General features: G+C 37.8%; 1 long non-coding RNA gene across 1 annotated transcript in view; it reads left to right on the plus strand.

Moving 5' to 3' along the window:
* The first annotated feature begins 8,807 nt into the window (after positions 1–8,807).
* Positions 8,808–24,352, plus strand: part of LOC129031912 (uncharacterized) — a 138,523-nt gene continuing 122,978 nt past the window's right edge. The window contains exon 1 of the long non-coding RNA XR_010122799.1: positions 8,808–9,019. This is a non-coding gene — a long non-coding RNA (uncharacterized LOC129031912). The remainder of the gene's footprint in view (positions 9,020–24,352) is intronic.

Consider the following 24,352-nt stretch of genomic DNA (forward strand, 5'->3'; position numbering starts at 1 on the left):
AGCTCTCCAATTACAGTTCCATGATCATCTTTGTTGCAATGAGTTGAGTTCAACTTCATGGTTTATATACCAATGACATAGAAGGTTTTAAGTAAAAGTATTCTGATGGCATACTAATAGTAGTACAATTGAGTATCCCTAATTTGAATGTCTGAAATCTGAAATGCTCCAGATTCTGAAACTTTTGAGCACTTATAGGACACTGAAAGGAAATGCTCATTGAAACATTTTGGATTTTCAATTTTTGGATTAGGGATGCTGAAGCAGCATAATGCAATTAAAAAAAAAAAAAAGGTCCAAAATCTGAAACTCTTCTGGTTCTAAGCATTTTGGATAAGGGATACTCAACCTGCATTTATTTATATACATATTTTAGGTGTTACTGTTTTAACAGGGGTAAGCCCTATATGGTAGATGCTCTTTTACTTGCATTTCACTGATGAGGAAGCTGAGGCAGAAATCACATGCCCCAGATCATATGGATGCTAAGGGGCAGAGCTGGGCTTAAAACTCAGCAGTCTGGCTCTGAAGCTCTTGACCTCCTTTGAGAGAGCGCTAAACTTGGAATGTTTTCTTCGTGGTGCCTTTGGTCCTGCTTCATATTCTTTAATGCATAGGTAACAGCTTGGCTCCCTCACTTCCCACGCTCCTTTTCTTGGTTCAATTAAGCAAATCATGGCCCAACATCAGGATAGCAAGCCTGCGGTGTTCCACGTAATGAGCTGTGACTCATGGATGATTTGGGGGTTTTGGGTGCCAGGCTAGCACATCATGTGTGAATAAGCTTGTGGCAGGGGCTGAGGGTGAGGCCTGAGGACATGGTTTATGTTGGAGCCTCGCGGTGTTCTGGGTGACTCATGTACACTCAACCGCGGAGTCATGAACCGCTTACACACACCCAATGTCAGGTTCACTCCGAGGCTGTTCTCCCACAGCCATTTTACAACTCTGTCTGTGAAAAGCACAGAATGTATTTTGACCTTTTCACCGGGGGATCCTGAAGGGGACTTAAAGAACAGCCTTCAGGTCCTGCTGGTCCCTTCCTGGGAAGACTTTTATTCCCTCGGAGCTAAGAAAGACACCTAGATGGTACCTTCCTCTCTCTTGTGCTGCTTGGAAGTCATGGGCTTTGGGGTCAGCTGGACCCTGGGCTAGCTCTTGGTTATGTTCCCAACACCTCTGAGACCTTGGGCAACTGACTTATTGTTCTTGGACATGGCTTTCTTTGAAAACCATAAAACTTATAGAATGGGATGGGAGCATTTTAAAATACATTTATGGGAAATTAACACAGAAGACCTACATTTATGGGAAATTAACACAGAAGACCTTGTTTAAACATTTTTAGTGGTCACTCAGCCAATGGCTTCAGCTTAGGAATGACTGAGGCAAAAGCACTAATTAAGGATGGTAATTTTATTCATCTTTGTATCTGTTTAGTGTCAAGTTGAAGGAAGAGAGGGTTTAAAATATGAGCTAGTAATCCCCCCCCACCCCAAGACTTTTTAAAACTATGAATAAAGTTAAGAAAACTATGCAAGAACTAAGAGAAGGTCAAAGGAAAAGAAGCGATCGACATCGTAGGCTCAAAGCACACCAGGCACCTTCCAGGAGAGAAGAAAGTTCAGGAATGTGGCCCTCCCTGTGCTGCAAATCCCTTTGTGGCCCCTTCAAGCCTCTAAGCTCTTTTACCTCAGCTCATTATTAATGCTGATCTCCCCAGGTAGGGGAGAGGAGGTGGACTTAGGAGGCTTAACTACATTGCTTAGGATTGTATATTTCAGAGACACTGACTGATGTGAGTCATACAATTACAGTTCTGAGTCCTCCTCTGTTCTTGAATATAGAGATTGGAGAGGAAAGCTGTGTTTGTGATTTTAGAGTGCCCAGGTCAGGCACTTCCTTTTTGTATGTGTTTTGGACAAGCCCCTTACCTTTTGGAGCCTAACTTACACCCCTGGGAAGTGAGGGAACTGAACTTAGTGCTCTCTAAGGCCCTGTTTGAGTTTGCATGCCATTGACTCTGGACTTTTCTAAACAAACAAGTAAACTTACAGTTACCATGGAGAATGTCTGTGTCCTTGCTGATCATTGTAAATGTCCCTGATGTCAAAATGCAGGATGATAAAAAGTGAAGTTGAAAAATGAGGAAGGGGTGTGACAGGGAGTGATCTTAATCGTTTTGCAGGGTGTGCACTTTTTAGGCTGCCTAAGGGCAGAATTGAAGTATATGCCTTCTGTTAGCATATTTCAGAGTCTGCCAAACTACATTTTGGTTAGGAACTACCTTGTCCAGAAAGAGAGGGGATGATAATCAAAGCAAGGGCAGTCCCAGAGCTCAGATGATCCCTTTTTCCTGGTGAAGGATATCCTTGGATGGTTGTTTTTCTATCGAGCCTTTAAAAGAGAACGCTAGGCTTAACAAAGGGTCAAGAGTCCACAGCTGAGGAGGCCGAGAGGAGCCAGGGAAAGGAAGTGGTTTAAAAGACTTACTGCTATTATATTAGTAATAAATTATGTCAAATTTATTATTGAAATTTATATATATATTTCAAAAATATACCAAAATAGAGTGAAGTGTATAATGGATCTCTACATTCCTATCAAGAGTCAACCATCAATTCATGGCCAATCTAGTCTAATCTGTATCTTCATTTAATCTTGTTTTAACAAAATTCTTTTGAGACAAATCTTGTTCAATTTCGTCTGTAAATATTTCCAAAGGTATTTCTAAAATTAAGGGCCTTTTTAATTTAAAAGGCAAATGCAATAATGTTAAAACACCTAAAAAGTAACAACAAATTTTTAATTGTATTCACTAGCAAGTCAATGTTTAGATTTCTCCAATTGCCTCATATACATATTTTTTAAAAAATTTGTCTGAATCTCGATCCTAATAAGGTCCATAGAAAGCTATTGGTGAATATGTGTCTTAAGTCTCTTTTACTCTACAGGTTTCCTTCCATCTTCCTTTCTTTCTTTTTGATGAAGAAACTAGGCCATTTTTTCCCATGAATTTTCTGATTTTGATGATTAAATTTCTGCTATCTTTTGATATGTTCCTCAGTCTTTTCTATTTCCTGTAAATTGATATCTAAATGTATGATTAGATTCAATGAGTTTTTTTTGGCAAATATATTTCATACATGTGTCATGTATTCTATTAGGAGACAAACAATGCTTGATTGTCTCTTTTTTGTGGTATCAGTAGCCATTATTAATCATTGTCCAGATCCCTTAATTCATTAGAGGCTGCAATACAATATATTAATTCTATGAATATAATTCCTTTTAATCTAGTAGTTGTAATATTTCTAGAAGAAACTTTTCCTGTTTGATTACACTGAGGAAATATATGTTCATTATATTATCTGTATATAAAACCCAGGCTAAATACTGGATTTAACCCCTCATTTCCAGTTTCAGCTTATTTTGCAGCCTTCTTCAAAAGTGACCAATGATAGCTGTGTGTGTTTTAAATTGTATTTTTTTGAATGCATGGACTTAAAAATATTTAGCCTGGAAACTTTCGAGTCAGATGAATATAGGTTCGAGCTCTGGCCCTGCCTGTTACCTCAGAGAGTCTTTCCCTTTCTTCTCATGGCTAAAGCCTAGTCACTTTGGGCTCTTATGGGTCTTCTGCAGGGAAGCTTTCCTTAACTTTCCTGAGAAGAGCAAATGAATCTCTCTGAGACTCAGTTTTCTCATCTATAAAATAGGGGCCATACTACTGATGCCATCTGACATAGTTGTGAAGATTAAGTGAGATAGTGAGTACAGAACCATCCATTATAGGCATTCAAAGTTCTCCAATTTTATTGTTATTTTGTATCTAACAACTTTGGACACTTAACTCCTGTGGTGAATTATTTTGCTATTATCTCTATCTTGAAAGTATTGTTGGAGAAACAATTATGAAAAAATATTTGTCTACTTCTGTTTTATGAAGATGCAAAGTCACATGGCAAATTATAATACTTATAGAGCTCTAAAATGTTCTGAAAGGTGGAAGAGAAAGAAACAGTATTCAAGAGTCTTGTCCCAAGGTGTTGTGGGGGAGACAAGGTAATAATTGAGAACTATATATAAAAATAAGTACAAAGAATTACATGAAGCAATTAAATCTGATGGGATGGATGGACATGCTTACGTTAGGGAAGGGTGTCTAGGTACATTGGATTCAAAAGCGGAGGAAGAACCTACTTTGGAGGAGTCTTTGTGAGTGGAAGGGAAATCCTGAAGTTAGGGTTGGTCTCCTTCTCAAAAAAAGGAAGTTGTTGCTTAGGAGGGTTGACTAAATACCCTGACAATACTCACTTGACTAAAAATATCTCTTCCATGGGCTTGGAGTCCTAAAGCCAGAACCAGAAGCATAGCTTGTTCCTGCTGCACACCATTCTGTGTTCCACCTCTGGAATCTTGCCTAGGCTTATCCTTCCTCGGGAATGTCCTTCTTGTTTGCCTTCTCCACCTACTTACTCCCACTTATTTTACACCATGCCAGGAGTCAGGGCTTTAGAGGGTCTTTCTCAGCCCCTTCCTTTACTGCACCATTGGGGTAGGGCCTCAGCGATGTTTTCCCATCTTATCCTGTACACGTTCCCATCACAGCATTCATCATACTGCTCATATCCACTGACTTCTCTGGACTCCAAGCACCACAAGGGTAGAGACTCTCTTAATCTTCTCTGTAACCTCAGCACAGTGGCCAACACATATGTGTGCTTAAGAAATAAAAAATACAATAAATTTGTAGCTAGGTGCAGTGGCTCTTACCTAAAATCCCAGCACTTTGGGGGGAGACTGAGGCAGGAGGAGTGCTTGAGCTCAGAAGTTTGAGAGCAGCCTGGGCAACATAGCAGGACCCCATCTCTACTAAAAATAAAAAAAAATCAGCTAGGCATTGTGGCCCGTACCTTTAGTCCCAGCTACTTGGGAGGCTGAGGCAGGAGGATCACTTGAGTCCAGGAGTTGAAGGCTGCAGTGAGCTATGATTGTGACACTGTACTCCCCCTGAGTAACAGAGGGAGACCCTATCTAAAAAAAAAAAAAAAAAAAAGAAAGAAAGAAAGAAAGAAAGAAAGAAAGAAAGAATAAATGGGTGATTGAAGTTTTACCTGTTTATTTGTAAATTTAAATTTGGACAAGTTACCCGGAAGTGTAGACCAGTAATGTGTTAACACATGAACCTAAATGAGTTATCTGGTTGACTCCTTTATAGGAGCAGGAACAGGGTGGTGGTGAGTTAGCATGGCCCAGCAAGCTGGTTTGGGGGCAGGTAGGCAGAACAGGCTGGCTTTCAGCCCTGGCTGAGAGGCAGGTTTGAAAGAGCAAAGGTGAATGGCCTAGATTGTATTATTCTTATTCTTATTTTCCTAGTACTGCCCTTGTGTGAAAAGTGGGAGAAAGTAAGAAGTGTTTAGGGAACAGCAATTAGCCTTTTGGATTTTCTTGACTAGATTGTGGAAACTGAGCAGACGCAAACCATATAGAGGTTAGATGGGCCTGGATGATTGCTGGGGAGCTTTGGAAACACACCCATGTGACAAGGTTACATGTAGAAATGTCCATCTTAGGAACGCATAGTTGTCTGTCCAAGAAAAAGCCATTTGATATTAGTGGGGTGTTTTGTATATTTGCACAGAAAACTTGCTCATTTATTGAGGTTCTTAAAGCACTCAGTTATTTGCCTAAGAAAGATGCCTTTTCACATAAACAACGGTCTACCTGGTGTCAGAGTTTCTCAACAGATAAGACACCCTTGTGCTCAGGAAGGAACTTCTGCAGGCAGATAGCATACCAAACTTTTATTGTTAATATGGGAAGAAAGGCATGCATCAGAATAACAGGAAAACCTGCTCTTGTGTGTTTGCACCTGAGGAGGGGGAGGGGACACCATTTTTTTCAGGCACACTAAAAGCAGCCATTCATTCTTGCAAGATGGACTGTTCTAGATTTTGTTGCTTTGTGTAATTTTTGGTACACAATTTAAGTAAGTTTTTGGCACAATTTAAGTAAAACCCAGGATTATTTCAGACAGTTAGAAATGAACAATAACATGTTTATCATTAGAATCAGACTCTCCTTGTTATATTTCATAGGGTTTAGCACTTGTCTGTTAATACCCATCTCACTAAAAGTCTCCATTCATAACATAGGTTTTTTTTCCCCTACGTGAAGGGATAGGGAGGAGTGAATCTTTTTCTAATTTTTTTTTTCTTCCATCATGTTTATATGTATAAAATTTCACAGACCGACATTTTCTAGAACATCTGTATTTGCAGAACAAGTTTGTTTAAATACAAAGATTTCTAAGTGACATTTTGACTTCTGATCTATATGGAATCTTAATAAGTTATGCCAAATAAACTCTTAAATTATACTGAGTAAGAAGTCTGATTAAGAAGTTTTTCTTCTCAAAAGGAAAATAAATATTTTCAATTCTTTTAAAAATATGTTTTTGTGTTTGGCAGTGCCTTGGTCTCACGGCAGTAAAGAGATTAAGTAAAATGCTAACTTACAGTAACTCTATATTTTTAAATTTCTTATCCTAAAAACTAATACAGAGATAACTCCTGAGAAACCTCATTTCCCTGGCAAGTCAATAGCTTACTCGGCTTCTTGTTATTTGCTTTTAATAGTGACAGGGATTTTTATTCTTTTTTTTCCTTTTCTTTAATTTGCAGAGTCAATTAAACTGTTTAACCAAATAGATCTTAATAGTGTCGATAGATTCTTATTATATTTCTGTCATAATTATTTTTTAAAACTGGGAGGAAGTCTTCAGTATTCAACATCATTTATGACCTCAGTGAATGGTCATGTAAATGGACAATTTGCAGAAATTCCAGCTGGGGTTAACCTTAGAACAGGGTTGTTCCAATATAAAGCTGCTGGCTTCCTTTACATTATTATGGATTTCGTTTGTTTTCTTTTTACTTTTGGGCAGGCTTCCCCTGAGAAGTTTAGATGGACGATTTAAGGGAGGTGTGTTTTCAGGAGGACTTAGTGGTGATACTGGAAAAATCTTAGTGAAATGACGGCCGAGGTCATTATAACATGGTCTTGAGTCTCATAACTCGGGAGGAAGTAGGTAGGAGGTGGTGGCAGAAAGGCAAAGATACTGAGGTGTTTCTAACACGAGCACAGGAATATGTGGCAATAATAGAACATTACTAAAGTTCTCCTCTAGAATGAGTCATTGGCAAATATAATTTGAGGCTTTATGCAGCCCCAAGAAAATATCAATTTCTATGACTTTTATAAACTTACACTTTGGAAAGGTTGGCAAATTGATAGACAATGAATAAACGCATTTAGAATTCAAAGTTGACATTCATATTATGGCCTCAATTTAGCTAGGTGAGATATTTAGTGACACTTGGATGTCTTTCCAAGGGTCAGATTTGCTAAAACATTATGCTAAAACAATTTGAGAGATAACTTTAAGTATTCTAGGCTTAACTAGAAATCAAATTTTGCATTACAGTTCAGGAGTAGATAAGAACTTTGCAAACCCAAATCAAGAAGTCTAACCACACTAAAGAAATGGATTTTGTTGTAAAACTAAAATGATTACATACTATATTTCTTAACTTAATGAGAGAGAAATGTACCTCTGGTCTAGTAAGCTCCATATTGTTAAATGTCAATGTTAGCATCTCTCTTCATCAGTGTTATCCGAAATTTAATGCTAATATTATTTTACTGAATCTGTGAAGAGATTGTACTATTTTTCTTTTCTTTCTTTCTTTTTATTTTTGGAGGTTGGGGTGTGTGGAGGGATGGTGTTTCAAAGTTTGCTGTTGAGATTGTATGTATTTCCAACGAGTAATACTGAAATAGGTTGTGAAATCACAGCCAGAGTTCTACATCCTCAACTCTTTATATTCAAGAAGTTTTGCATTTCAAAGAAAGATGAGTTTTAAAAAAATAATTATGACAGGAATGTAGTAAGAGTCTATCAACACTATTAATATCTATTTGGGTAAACAGAGAGACAGATACCTTTTCCCACATGAACTATTTTTTGATCAGTATAAAGTATGATAAAATATGAAAAAAAGCAAAATTCAGGATACTTTTGTAGGTAGACACATCAGATATTATATAAAATTAGCTTAAATATTCAAACACTGTAAAATGAGAGGCAGGTAGGATATCGTCTCCAAAGAGGACATAGTGAAAATGATACTTTGAAATGACAAATAGTCAAATATGGGCATAACTTTTTCATATTAAAGAAACCTTATTGCCTAGACAAATGTAGTAGTAGTGTGTATTTTACTTCTAAGAATTTAGTGACTAAAGTACAGTGCCTTCCCCATCATGTTCTGATAATAAAAGCTCATATTCTGTGAACATTTTACACTTTTTTTGAGATGGAGTCTGCCTCTGGCGCCCAGCCTGGAGTGCAGTGGCGCCATCTCGGCTCATTGTAACCTCCACCTGTTGAGTTGAAGCAATTCTCCTGCCTCAGCCTCCTGAGTAGCTGGGATTACAGGCACCTGCCACCACGCCCAGCTAATTTTTGCATTTTTAGTAGAGACAGGCTTTCACCATGTTGGCCAGGCTGGTCTCAAACTCCTGGCTTCAAGTAATCCGCTGGCCTCGGCCTCTCAAAGTGTTGAGATTACAGGCGTGAGCCACTGCGTCTGGCCTACACTTTGTAATCCTCTGATTTCATGAAGAGTTCTTAACTCCCCCCAGCTAATGCTAAAAAGGTGTCCCGGTTCTTACACAGGCGCTGCTAGTAAAGTGGCAACCTGAGCCTGTTCCCAGGCTCAATTCACAGGAGCCCATGTTCAGTGGTTATTTAACAGCTTTGAGATGCCATTCACCTGTGGCCCATTTCAAGTTTCCCATGATTCTTAGGAAGACCCTGGCCTCCATCTTGAAAACGGAAAATAAAAACAGCAGACCTATGAAGGTCAAAGGGGAAGTTAAGAAAAGCTGTATCGATTGTTGAGATCTGGCGACTTGCTTAAATTTCATCAGCCTCACTTCTATGGACTCTCAGGTAAGCACTCTATTGATTTGTAATTTTCCTGCAAACTTTATAAAGCAGAGGAAAATGGCCGACATGGCGAAGTGCTTGGTTGGAGTCCAAGCTGCAGTGTTGGTAATTAGCTCAAGGACGGGGGAAAAAGGAGAGTCAGGCTGCTTGCTGGAAGTTTGAGTGCAAATTTGACAAGGCAAGGAAAATGGATTGCACTCCAGTGAGAACTAGCTTAACACTTGAATTCAGAAAACTCCAGAGTTCCTCCTTGTTGAGTCCTGCAAATAAAGAGGAGGGTAAGAAAGAAGCGATTCTGAAAGGGGGGTCGGAGAGTAAACTGAAAATTTCCATGGAAATAGCCGGTTTTTTTTTGTGACTTTTTAAAGCCACTTTTAAGCTATTGCTTTCAGTTTACTTCAATGCACTCACTGAAGTAAGCTTAGAAAGAAATCTTTGATATGCCAGATCAACCAAAAGTTTTAAAATATTCTTTTGTGTCTCCATTTATAATGCAAATAGTAAGTTGGTGTTTTGGGTTCATTTCACCATGGTCTCTGAAGTGGGTTAACATACACAGAATGAGGAAGTGGAGGGAGTCCCAAAGAGAGCACATCTTTGATAGTTCAATAATAATAAAAAAATGTATTTAGGTCTTTTCTAAATACCTTTCACCTGCTAAGAATATAAAACATGAGAGGAAGATCTAAGAAGAATAAATTGTGGTTGCCCTCTATGTTAGCTGAGTGACTAAAGATATCGTATTGTTCTATGAATTATCCACTACTTAAATATTCCTTAAGTCTAGCCTTTATGAGCTCATAAAAAAGACTTTGCTTATGTGTCTAGGAAAGCCAGTATCTTTATATGCTGTCAGAACTGAATTTAACATACTGTTTCAATATAACTTTGAAAACCAGCAGATATTTTGTTATAGGAAAGCAAGCTAGGCAAGCACCTTAAACCCATGTTTACATTTTAGTTTTATCAAACATAAACATTTCCTAGTTGGAATAGTTTTAAAAAGTGGTAATCTATGCTCGAGAATGATGGAAAGAGACGGAATTCTGGTTGAAATTGTATTGCCACTGTAGTGTTTTATTCATGAGAATCTCCAGTCTTTTTTCATATATACTAAAAAAGCCAAAATTAATTAATGTCAGAAACACAAATAAGGATTGGCAATGATCATCCATCCATGCTGGGGGAGGGAAGGCTGGGCTTTCTGTATGGTATAAACTCCAGATTCCGCTTCCTCACTGAGCACCTCTGTAAAGCCTCCCATGCATTTGGAAGCTTCAGAATTTCTTCTGGGCAGCTAAAGTCAAATATAATTTTTGACAAATACCAACCCCTCCCTCAATGCAACCAAGAGCAATAATGTTTCAGGAAGCTCCCGCTGAAGTGTTAGTAATAACCATCAAATAAACAAGTTTTACCATCTTCTGTTTCATGATTGAGCTTTTTCAAATGTAAACAATTTATAAGGAAAAAAGTGGGCCAAGTCGGATATGAGAAGCAGAGAAAAGTTTGGTGGGAAAAATCAGAGGCATTCTTTATCAGGAGATAGAGTTAGGACATGCCTATGATTGCACACTGTTTGGGTAGATTCTTGTATTCATCCTTCCTCTCGGGTTATAAGTATCACTTTTTCTTCCCCTTCCTTCCCTTCTCATTCTCTCTTGGGCATGGGCGTGACTTCTCTTACTTTTGCCTTTCTCTGGGACCTGAGTTGACAGCTCTGTCACACTCGCCTTCTCCTCTGCCCAAGCTGCTCCCCCTACCCTTCTCCCACCTGGGCTAGCTGAGGAACCGCTGCTCCCCAGGCGCCCTGAGTGCCTCAGCTTTACCGGTACCTCCGGTGTATATTTCTTAATGGCTATATTTTAGGAGCGAAAAAGTCTCCCAGTGACCCCTTTCATTTGTTGTCTGACTTGAATTAAGCTGCACAACTCTGATTGGACAAATCTTTCTTTTTCCACACTGTTGCTCTTTCTGCTGTCTCATTTAACACAGCTGGTATAAAATGCTAGAACTATTTAGCATAACAAGACCTATTTGCAAAAATGATGAGAAAATACCATAAAAAAGGCAAGAAATATATCCCCTGTAGGAGATGCTATTGTTACCCTGCTTAGATACGCTTCAGTGGCTGGTACTTGCTTCCTCCCTGCCTCCTGCCCAAGCTGATTTGAGTGTGGCTGGTGACCTCATAGCTGCCTTCTTCCCTGGAGACTTGTCCTCTGGCCAATGACTGACAGGGGTAGGGGTCAAGGTAGGGGGGAGCTGACAAAATGCCAGCCTGTTTACCTCAAGGTAGACCTAATGCTGTGGTGTGATTTGTGCTCCAGAACTTCCGGATCAACTGATGCTAGCCTCTAGCTGAGCCCACACTTGGTCAACATTCTTTCCGTCTCATCTCCTCCCCTTCTCCTTAGAACACTCCCTCAGTAAATCACTTGAACCAAAATTTTTACCTCAGGCCCTGTTTCTAAGGAATCTCACCCAAGACATATATTTTTTTTAATTAAAAAGAAAACCTTGGAATTATTTGGCTAAATCTTAATATACATGAAGTGACCAAAGATGGAATTGGTATTGATCCAAAGCATTAGATTTGGCAAAAACGGCGCAAAAACGGCACAAAAACTTAAGATATTTCATAGCAAAACTTAAGAACTAAAGAGATACTATCTTTTGCCTCATTAGAAAGGGAATACTTTTTGAGGAGTTGCAAATATTTAAAATGTTATTAGCTTGGAGAAAATCCATGAGTGGGACTGCAGCAGTCTCCTTATTACTTACATTATGACTGGTTTTATAGTTTCCAAAGTAAGTTTCAATTTCATGACCCTGAGTCAATCTCATGACAATAATGACAAACAGGGATACTTATTAGCTGCATTTTCCACATATCAAGATTTTGTCCCAGAAAGGTTAAATGGCTTGACTATGTCTCACAGTTATTAAGTACCTAGCCTGTAGTTGGTGCTCAAACCCAGGTTTCTGTGAGAAATATGAGGGAAGATTTGCTGATTAATTTAAACCAAATTCTTACCTTTATCATAGATGGAGTTTTCATAATTCTGTTATTAAGTCTATTAGGGTTGCACTTGTGATATATCTACTGACCTAGACTTAATCTTGGTCAAAGTTGTCATTTTCCTATTAAATGTGTGTAGCAGTTATCCATTGTTGCATAACAAATTATCTTAAAACTTAGCAGTTTAAGACAACAAGCACTTATTATCTCATAATTTCTGTGGGTCCAGAATCAGTAGGTAGTTTAAGTGCCTCTATCTCAAGGACTCTCACACCGCTACAATCAAGGTGTTGGCCAGGGTTGTGGTCTCATTTAAAGCCTTAGCTGAGGAGAGACTAGCTTCTAGCTCAGTCAGTCAGTTGTTAGAAGGATTTGATTGCTTGGGAGCTTTTGGACTGCAGGCTCCATTTCCTCACTGGTTACTGGCCAGAGGCCTTCCTCAGTTCCCTGGCATGTGACAGCTCACAGTATGGCAGCTGACATTCTACAGAGTGAGCAGGTGAAGGAAAGAAAGAAAAGCTAAGGTGGAATTCAAAGCGTTTTTGTTACTTGATCTTGGAAGTGAGAGCCCATCAGTTTTGCTGTATTCTCTTGGTAAGAAGTGAGTCACTAGGTCCAGCCCACACTCAATGGGAGGGTATTACACATGGACATGCATACCGGGAGCCAGGGTGTCCTGGGAGCCATTTTAGAGGCTGCCTATTGCAGTGTGTCACTTGGCTTCCTCATCTACAGGGCCCTGCAACTTGATCCAACCACTGTTTTCTGTATGAGGAAGTACTGGATTATTTTCAATATGTTAATTTCATGGGCTTAGGCATATGTGCTGTAGTTTAATGTGCTTCTCACTTGTTCTTCCTCCCACCCACTCTTCAATTTCTCTTCTCCTTTTGCTCTTCCTTTCTTGCTTCCTCTGTCCTCCTGCTTCTAACTCTACTCACTTCTCTTTCAAGCTCCCTGTTTTCTCTCTCTTCCCTTCTCATGCTTTCACGGTCACCTTCCTTTCAGAATCCAAATTCTCTGTGTCTGTTCCTGCTACCGTGGCCCTTGTTGCTCCTCCATCTGCTTACAGGGACCATGGCCAACCGGCAATTTTAGATGCTGGCTCTTAAGTTTCTAAAGAAAATGATTCAATTCAACTCTTGGGTCTAGTCTTTCTACCAAGTTCCTCTAGGAAGATGACACCATGATGAAGTGAGACAAAGTGTTTTTTATAGAACATTGAAAATCCTGTTTTAGAAGGTGGGGGGAGGATTTTTTTTTTCTGTATTTCTCTATGCATAATGTCAGATCTGAATTATATCTAGTGTTGTCTTGTGTGTTTTATGTTAAATTATTTTAAAAGATAAGATGATGAGAATGATGATGATGATGCAGGCTAAAGTACACCATCATATCACTTATCTAAAATTAGTTATTTAATCCTGATGATAGTGACTGCAACTTTTATCTATATTTCCAGTATCTAGAATCATCTGAATGAATAAATGAATGAATGAATGAAGCACTATAGCAGAACTAAGTAGATTGGATAGGTTGGCTATTTTAGCCATTGAAGGTAGAGTAGAAATGGTTTTCCCAAATCTTATGTGAAATCCAGGGAAAATATTACTAGTATCTCTATTTGTATTTTTCAGCAATAGAAGATGCTGTCAAAGAAAGAAGAAAAATATGACCCAGCAGAGAGCACATTTCATATGTGGGATTAATGTGCAGTAATTAGCCTGTTTTGGTCTAGGATGACTGATAGCGATTCCATGGCCCATTTTCCTGATATTAGGCAAAGGTTCTTGGGGCAAAAATGTGATTAGAATATGTTCAACTTGATGACATGTATGTTAAAGCTATCGGCACATACCAACCAATTTTATTGCATGACCTATTGCTAGAAAACATCAAAAGTGGAGGTCAAATCATTTGAAGAATAGTTGTTTAGTGAGTTAGAATGAATGAAGTCTTTAGTGAATGCCAGCATCAAATTCTGTCCTAGTTTGTTGCTTGTCATGCCCTATTCTCCATCTGGGATGCCCCAGGCACTCTTTTTGGGGACACTTGACCTACCAGTCATATTTCAGAAACTACTGATTTGGTGCTTGCTGATTGAGTTTAGACTCCAAGGAGTCCGATTGCTGGATTACATACAGACTAATGACCCATCAGTCGCTAAAGGCAAAAGCTTAAAGTGCACTTGTGAATTAAGCCATGGCATTGTTGGAAAGGAAGAATTTATTATGTCATTAAACTTGATTCAGTAAGTTTTGCTTCTTTAGATACACTTCACTGAGGGAAAAGTAAGAAATTAATTAGAAACAAGTGTTATCGTTTTTCTTCCACTTTCCCAGGTAAAGGATGTTCATGTGAAATTAAGGGACAGAGTATTTCATTGGGATGAAAAGGGAGCCATTAAAAGGAATAATAAATTGTGAAAACTGGGCATGACTGCCTAACCAGCCATGTACTTGTAAGTTCAGAGACTGTGCTTCAGTTAGTAAACACAGAAGAAAACCAGGCTTGCCTAATTTGATGACACCCTGGGTGAAGTTTTCAGGACTTTGCATACAATCTCAGAGACTCATTGATGTAAAGATGTCAGCAGTAATCATGGTTGATGCTTAGAATTTAATGTGAAACTTAGAATGGGCACAAAATGGAGATCACAATGGAGGTTTTCTGCTTCAAATTTAGGAATTATAATGATACACAGAATATTCTCTTAATGTGAAGATTACCATAAGACATAAAAATGTAAGCCATTTGTTGTTGAATCTTTCTACACACACCTCATGTTTGCTTTATAGCAATAGATAAAATGTTTATAAATGGTAACTTGAGGATAATTGAGAAAATTGCGGAGTGTTTGTACCTTTTGTAATTTATCCATCAGAGTACTCTGACAGTCCGCTCAGGCATTCTAAAATGAATCTCAGTGTTATAGAGGTAAATGGTAAAAAAAAAAAAAAAAAAAAAACATATCTATAGTGTTCTAATAATGGAGGGACTTTTAGTATTTATATTCTAGGGAACAAAATATACTTTCTGTTAGTAATTATTATGCAGTGGGATTAAAGAACAGATAATGGTTATTGTTTTAACTGAGTACATTCCATAGCATATGACTTATGTCAAATAAAAGAAAACGAACTACAAGGGAGGTCTGTGTCCAAGGGACTATTCTAGTTTCATTAGAATTCTGTCCTATCACAGGATATGCAATATTCTATGCTCCAGATGAACATAGAAACAATAAGCAAAGCAGACTTTTTTTTCTTTCATTCACTCCTAAAAGGTGATGGCTTTTTACAATTTTACAAAGTAAGGATTTTAAAGTCCATCTGATTTGGAATTTTCTCTTTTTTTCCTTCTTTTCTGCCTCCCTCTCACCCGTTTTCCTTTCTCCTTCCCACTCTTTCCTCCCCCCTCTTGCTTGCTCTCTCATGATGGAGTCACAAAGGTTATTTTTATTTTATTAGTAAAATTATTTTAATCTTGAACCATTACCAAGAATAACAGACCAAAACATCTCCCCTTCTAGTTATTCAATATTCTTAGTAATGCAAAGAATATATATAATATTAGCTTTTCCTTAGGATGTTCCCAAATTTAAGGTAAGACATACTTTTGGGAGGAAAGAAAAGCTGAGGCGGAAAATTTGTCTGCTCTTGGTAGAGCTCCAATCTCCCCAAAAGATACTCCTTCACCCTCTCCCCAACCCCCCGCCCCGTGCCATAATTCCAGGATGAACATCTGGCTTGATTTCTGTGTCAACTGCTTCTTTGCCAAGAATAGAAGGTTATAAAAAGAGGTTACAGACCAAAGTTACCATGGCTGCCCACAGAGATTTCCTAAAGAACCACTAGGGCCTACTAGGGAGTGTCAAAAAGGAAAACAATTTCCACTCATAAATACCATTTAAACATCTTCATGTATTAGAGAAACTAGGTTTTAATTCATATGTTTACACTTGTGGTCTTTATACCTACCTCATTGAATTTATTGTGGGGGTTAATTGCATAAATGCATATAAGCTCTTAGAAGAGTGCAGGGAAAACCACTCTGTATTCTCTTTCTTCCTTCCCTTCTCCTTCCCTCCTTCCCTCCCTTCCTTTATTCTAAGTTCAGTGCTTCTCAAATTTTAATGTTCATAAGACTGATCTGGGGATCTTGTTAAAATGCAGATATTAAGCCAGTAGGTCTGGGGTGGTCTCCGAGATGCTGGATTTCTAACAAGCACCCAGGAGACCTCACCCATGAATGGCAACCATTTAGGGAGTGACTTACCTGGTGGTTTAGTTACAACAGTGTCATTAAGTCTGCAAGGTTTTAGTTCTGATTGGGTCATGGTTGTCTTTTACTAATGGTCTAGAGGCCTATGTACGAAAAGTTGCACAATATTATTTTATATGTTTCTTGACCGTAAACTCATTTGCAATCTTAAGGATTATGTGATGCAGCATAGGAATAACTGTAAAGTGTAATCCATGATCTAAAGTCTACCCCATAACTCCTCCAACCCTCCAGGTGATTCTTATTATCCTTTGGGAACCATTGAGGTACTTGGGAGAAATGGGTGCTCTGTAAGAGTAAAAGTTTGCTTTGTAAATTCAAAAAACATATTCGGTTTTGGCAAATTCAAAAACATATCTGGTTTTATTAAAAGAAAGTGTTCACAATGAAGCCTAATTGGTACCTCTGAGAAACCTCTTAAGGATTTTACTGCAGGGAAGGTATTTAGTGAGATCCGGGTGCTCTCCCTGATGAGCAATAGGTAGCTCCTGGAACATTGATTGCACTGTTTCATCCTGGCACAAGCTGTCACCTGCCAACCAATGTTGCCTGTACTGTTTATTTCAGGTACTCGGTTGTGAATATTATGCACAAGCCTTTTCCCTCTACAAGATTTTTGTCCATTTTTCTTACTGTGTTGCACGTATCCTTAGATATCAGTAGGAACTTATCACTCTGATTTAGCATCTTTTCTTCCATTGTACTTTGTCTTTCACTTCATTCTCTTTAGCCCCAGCTTGACTGTACTGGTTGCTAATATAGGGACAACTTAATTTGGAAAAGCAAACCAAATAAAACTTGTGAAACAACAGCATTTTTTGGTCTGATCCTGCCTCTCTAATGATCAATGACTATAGAGAAAATCCAGGTGGAAAGTAAGATTTTAGAATGATTCCCTTCTGGAAAAACAAACAAGCAAACAAACTAGCATTGCAAAGATAAAGAGAAAAAAATTCAGCAGCTCTACTACCTTTTTTCTGAGTGTCATATCCTTAAATTTACCTTAAAATTATTATTCTATGGCCAGTCCCCCTACCAGCTAATTATTTCAAATGACCATGATGGAGATACGGATTTTCCTATCACCTGTGTATTTTTCACTATGCTAACAGCTCACTTATCCCGGGATGTGGATCAAATATAATCAGAAGATTGTCATAAATAAGGAAGCAGCTACAATGCATATGTCTCATGCATGTAATAGACTTAACGTACCTCATTCATTGACAGCAACCATAGACCTTCACTCATTAAGAGTTTAGTTTTGTAGCTTGGGTATCTGGTTTCCTGGTGAACATTATCGTAGAAGCAACAAGTTGGAAGAGAATAAAGATTGCTTTTAGAATAGCTTGCTTTATGAGTAACATGGCAGCTTCTGGGAAGGGAGAAGATTTTTTGAAAAGCCTGCAAAAAGACACAAAAATGGAAAAAAAAATTGTAATCTTAAGTATTTGCTCTGGAGGCAAATGGCTGGCTATATATCGGGGCTGTATTACAATACAGTTCAACCATTAATGGCCATAATAGCGTTCTAGAATAATTAAGACAGGCTAAACTTGTCTGTGATTTATTCCTATTTTGGGAACTAGGACATTTACTATACAGTCTTAAAATACTTCTATACAAATTATTTTTAAAATGTGATAGAGGGTTTATTTTGTAAAGAAATAGATTTTTTTTGATGCTGCCAGATAAATCAAGCATTAATGTGTTTTTAATTTAATTTTTTTTCAATCTAAAGAATAGAATGGGTTATGAGTGAAAGAAAGACGGTTAGAAGATTCAGTTCCACGAGTGTTTCAGTTTTTTGTTTATATTCATTCAAACTTTTGTGGAAAAGTAAATCTTATTCTTATCCTGGGAATGGAGTAAAATGGAATTAGGGAGGAATTCTGACTCAAAGTTGGAGTTTTCAAACCCACACATCAGCAAACCTGACAGGATTTGGGAGTTAATATTTATCCTGCACCTTGATACCTTCAGATGAAAAGTACTACGCAAATACCAAGCCCTGTAGACTCTGTGGAATTTTCAATCCTTACAATTTTCTAACAGCAAGCCACCCAAGGGCTTGTTGGAGAGGTGGCTTCTTGTGCAGAATCACAACAGCATTGGTTTATACTGGTGACAGTTCTTACCTGTTTTCTTTCTCAGACTATAGCTGAAGTTTTAGATCACCAGTGATGTAAACTATTTTTTTCTTCAGAATATTTTGGCAGAAACTTCAGGTATGAATAGCCTGAGTAAAAAATTATTTGTAGTCAAGTCCCATGAATTCTATAAATAGAGTCTATACCACCTGGCATTGGTTACATAAAACTCAAGGTTTGGTCTTGCCGCTAGTGCCTGACTCTAGCAGTAGCTGCCTCTCTGAGGTGGGTCTCTGAGATGTGCACCAGGCCTTTCTTTACCTGTCGAGCTCAGGCAAGGGGAGGCTGCTCTAAATAATCTTTATAAGCCAGTGCTATTGTGGAAAAAGGTGTTTATTTATTTACATTTTTTTTGTTTAACTGGAAGATAATCCATAATATACAAACACAGCTCAGAAGGGAAAATAGTATAGAAATCTTTCTTTCTTCTGCAACAGTTGCATTAGTTATGGTCTGTTATATATTTTCAGAAATCCAGCATTTTAATGACCACAGTTCAACAGTTTAGGAAGTAGCCCATCAAACACTGAAGCAGTGAATTTTGATAGCTCTCTCATAGAAATATGATGTAGAATTACCCACTTCAGTAAGTAAAAAATAAACTAATAACATTCTCTCTCTCACACACACACACACACACAGTCTTACACATTCACAAACATACTGGTTCTTGCCCCAAACTTCACATAGAAAACAAAGTTTAAAATTCTTACGAGAAGGGACTAATTTTTTAAAAGTTAGATTAAGACAATAATGAGCTGATATTAATAAGTAATTGATAAGTTAATAGTGCTTGCATAGATACAGAGGTTTAAAGACTTTCCCAAAAATGTAAATACCAATTCCAACTGTGTCCCTGTTTCAGGCATTGCACCCTTCTCCCCACCCTACGTCAGAAACAGAATTATTTTCTCCTTCAGACAAAAAGAGTTTCTATACATGTGGTCACAATACAAGAAATAGATATTGGGAAGCTTCAGGAAACCAGGAAGAATAATTGTTATAACAGTTAACCTAATGTGTAGTATATGGCAAATACTGCCCCAGTCTCCCCCTCACACCTCCTCATCCTGTCCCTCACCCCACCTGGAATCATACACACAAATGCAGAGTATTTTTGTTGTCTTTGCTTTAGGGTACCCACAGATCATGATCCTTTTTCTGACTACAACTTTTGAAGTGTTTTACTTTCTCCCTGAAGATTTTTTTTCCCCAACACTATTTGCATGTAGAGCAGTTGGTCTTTCAGGCTGTACTCTATATTGTTGTCTCTGAATCTTTCTAACGTTGCAATGCTAGTTGCTGAAGCTTGGAGTTGCCCAGGTGGTAGTTATTAACTGACGTGTCATGGTTCATGGTGAACAAGCTAGGTCAACAAACTTGTTTTTCATCATGGCTGGTTTTAATTTGAAAGGAAGCTTGTTACCTATTTGATAATGCTTCACTGAAGTTCACCTATTTCAGGTAGATTAATAGCTTGTTCAGGGATGAGGAGCCCAGGGGCCCTGTTGTAACCATGTGCTGTAGGTTCAAGGTTCAAACTTCAGAAAGTATAAAAGTCCTTGTTTTTCATCTACCTATTTGCCAGTGCATGCCTCAGTGAACTTTTATACTTGGTAACACTTGAACAATCACAGGTTTGGTACCTTATAGTCATATTAGAAGCTGTGTTATATAATTAAGAAAGAGATGTGCCCTATTAGTACTTTCCAGATTGGAAGAGTTTTCAATTTTGAAGAACATGGAGTTGGTGGGGGTTTAAAAATTATACATATATTCCTGATCATTCACTAGGAAAAAGATTAAACTCTCTCTGAGGTGAAATGTTAAATTCCAGACAAATTTATAAACACCATAGGTAAGTATTAGATTGAAGTGAATAGATGAGAAAAGGCTGTTCATGTCTGGGCCAATTCACAATGGTGATAGATCAATAATTCCTAAAAATGAATGTCTATAAAACACATTTATACTACATTTTAAAATTTGTAGTATTTACTGAAAAATTTTCTTCTTTTTAGAAAGGGGAGTTTTATCACATTTGTTTCCTTTAAGTCATTGATGCAATAGATCAGTGGGCATGAAAGGCATATCATCTGGCATCTGAAGAAGAAAAAAATTCAACCTTATAATGTGATTCTTATGAATCTCAATGTAGCTGAAGTTCCCACTCAGATTTTGCTCCTGAAGCATTTAAATTCAACTCTACTATTTGAAGATTAGACCACAATGGAAATATGATGTCTCTGTACTGAGAGCAGGTTGGCAGTCTTTTAAATTGATAGTTTTCTAAAGAAACTCTCCATTTAAAATAAGGAGCTGATATTTGGATCTCCTAACCAGTCTGAAATGTAGTTTACCTACATAGATTGGCTATCTAGGAGCTTGTAAACAAATTCATAAATTTGTCATGCTGATTATAGTGTTGGCAAACACAATGGCTGATCATGTTATAAATGTTTATCAACACCCGCACTCACCCACCTGCTAAGAGGTGCTACGCTTTAATGAAATTGTTTGAATATCAAGGCTGGTTGCTAAGATACAATGTTCTTGTTACCAGGGATGTGATGCTTGCAGATTTCTGTTATCAAATAATGATTAGAGATGTGCTAACCTCAAGGTGCTCAGTGCAGTGAAAGGTTTACTGAGCTACAAATTAGTAAACTGTCTGCTTGAGCAGGCACTGGCAGAAGAAACATGTGCCTCATCCATACACGACTGGCATTTTAAAAGAAAAGAGGACAAGGAGTGCGGCCATAAACGATGGATCCTTGAAAGTTTGCCATGGAAAGGTTTTACCTACTCCATTGCCCAGCATGCTATATCTTTAGCCAGCCGGGGAATTTGTTGAAATCCATTGCAAACAACTCCTTTCTTATGAAAAATCTGTTCTTCACATTTCTGTTAATTGGTTGTTATGGAATTATTAACATTAAACGTGTCACATCTTTTTGTGAGAAATAAAAGTAAATAAAAGTGTAATCGCACAGACTGGAAATGTATTTTAACACAAACACATTTTCAAAGATGATACCAGGTTTAAAAGACCTGTTGGTATAACTGTTATCTTTTGTGTGATGAATTCTGCCAATAATGATCATAAAATGTCATGTAATTTTTTATGTTGAGAATTTAGTCCTCCAGAATATTTAATATATCAAATATCAATATGTGAGTGTTGGAATGTTTCTTTTTGTTTTCATCTTATCTCAAATAGTACAATGGTGATGACTAAAGCCATATTGCCACGTTGGTCTGATTGTTCATCTCATTGAATTAGGACCTGAATTGCAGTATTACACTTATACTGGGAGACCTTGAATACAGCACTTTCACACTGAAAAAAATCTGTGTGATTTTATGACAGTCCCTGTAATTCCTGAGTGTTCTACTCATAACCACTAATATTTCAGAAATGTGTGGGTAGCTATACTTCTAGTGTCATGTATAACTTTTGTTACTTTATAAGAAATTTCAATTACTAGGATCACAGATCTAATGGATAGTAAATTAACTCTTGAAAGTTCCCCTAATAAAAATGGTAATTGTAGGTATATTTTAAAAATGAAAGTGTTAAAATAGAATGATTTCAGCTGTAACATCTGGCCTTCCAGTAGATCATGAATCTTGGGAAGAGCGGAGACTGAGTCTGTTTTTGCTCATCACTGTCTGGTCATTCCCCAGAAGAATGCCTGCACAAAAGAGATGTCCTATGAATGACTGAATGATACCTACCTCTAGGAAAATTTCACTGATATCCATAGCAGATACTTAGGAGTTTTGTCAGTTAAACTCTCCTGCCTTTTTTATAGAGTATGAAAAGATCTGAAGGAAAATATGACACTATTTTATCTTTATGAAATAGATTTTATATATGGCAATTTTACAGATAAGGAAATTGAAAGAATAAGCTAATGAATTTCGCAATGGCACACAACCAAAGTAAGGCAAAGCTGGATGCAAAACTCAGGTCTTTTGCAAGTCTAGTCCTGTTTTCAGGAATCCCACCTGCCTTTCTGTTATTGTCAGAGCTGAGTGGAGAAGATGGGGCTAACGATTATGTAGCCATGGATGAGAACACATTTAAATTCAGCAAACCTTGTGTATCTACTTGGCATCAAACATATAGGTAGTCATGTAAAGGTTAAAAAGAAATAATTTATAAAGTCTTTGTCCATAAGAAGTTTTCAGTTTATTTGTGGAGATATCATAGGTTGACTTTAAAAGAACCAGTGGACCAAATATGAGTGCCAGGGAAAATACATTTAGCCTGAACTCAATGTGTGTGAGGTTAGGTGAAACCAGTTTAAAGGATAGGTATTTGGTTGAAAGATGTGGCTCTGTTACCAGTGAGATCTAGCTTTGAATTCTTGTTCTCCCACACACTGGCTACGTAAATTCAGCCAAATTTCTTAACCCCTGAAAGCTTTTCTCTTTTTGTTACAGTTTTCTCATGGATCACATTAGGTCAGGCAGGTAATGTGCTTCACACATAGAAAGCAGGCAATACATGTAATTCATTTCTAAGACACACTCATTGTTTGTGCCCTACAGAATTGAGCTTTCTTATACTTTCTCTAGCCCCAAAATGACTTCTGAAGCTTAAGTTTCTCCTCTTTAATGAGATACTTCGTTTGTATTTATACTGCCCAAAATTGAGTTCGATGGAACAGATTCATATTTATTGATGAATACAAAAGAGACATTGTAAAAATATTCCTATGTTCTTCTTATCATATGACATTTACACTTCAAATAGATTTATGAGCTAGTGCGTGGTTAATTATAGCTATGCAGAGATGGATATGTAAGCGTTGCCTGGGCGGGTTTGTGCTGTCATGGTGGGAGTGACCAGAGCTGGGTGGGGTTATCTGAAGAGACTTGTTCTTTGCCTACTCATGGAACACTTCTGAGGCTTTAATGAGAAGCTAGATCTAAATGTCAGAAGTGGATCCAAAGTCAAGATAATTCAAGTTACAATGTGACACCCTATTTCAAGGAAGAAGGAGTAAGCAAACAAACAACTCAACAAACATCTTAAAGTTTTCAGGACTATTGTGCTTGCCAGTGATGCCACATGTACTGACTTGTCTTGGAAATTAACCATTGTTGATTTTAGCAGCACATTTCTCTACTTTCTCTGATTTCTTGTTTTATCATAATTCAATGGTGTTTTCTTTCTTCTGGGCCTTCTCAGTGCTGTACTTGCAGAGTATTTTATCTTTTGTCTAAATAAGAACACTAAATATTTGGCCCACTGGCTCAGAAGCCAGTTTCTCTAAGCCAAAAATTGTCTCTACTGTCTAATTTTTAAGGCTATATTTTGAAATGCTTCTTATTCACTAGTGAGAAAATTACAAAATGCACTATTAAAAAAACATGAGGTTTGCGCCACTTAGAGAATGTATTCTATGCACCAAAACACCCATTGTTCATATTTAGAGATGCCCCTAAATATAGATGTACTGAACTACCTACATATAATTCAGATCATGTCAAAGCACAAACCCCTCTCAGTGTGGGGTAGTGTGGGCATTTTGTTATCTACAGCAGCTGTTGCCTCTTTTTGAGGGTAAAAAACCTACTCCTGTTTAAATTTATGTTGCATTGAGCAAGTTGTATTGCTTGCGATTATATGTGGCTCAGCTGTGTCACATGGCATGACCTGCTATAACCTGCCTTAATGCAGTCCACATGTTGTACTGAATGACACACATTAAAACATTCCACTTCTCCACAGAACTGTGTGAGCAGGTGATTTCTCTAAATGGCAGACACTCGCATGCTTGTATTTTAAACCTCCACCAGTTTAGCTAAAAATATCTTCAAAAGCCCACCCAAAACATTTCCCATGGTTATTTTTGCAAATCGTTGGGT

This window comes from Pongo pygmaeus, chromosome 11 (genome assembly GCF_028885625.2).
Source record: "Pongo pygmaeus isolate AG05252 chromosome 11, NHGRI_mPonPyg2-v2.0_pri, whole genome shotgun sequence".
Taxonomy (NCBI): Eukaryota; Metazoa; Chordata; class Mammalia; order Primates; family Hominidae; genus Pongo; species Pongo pygmaeus.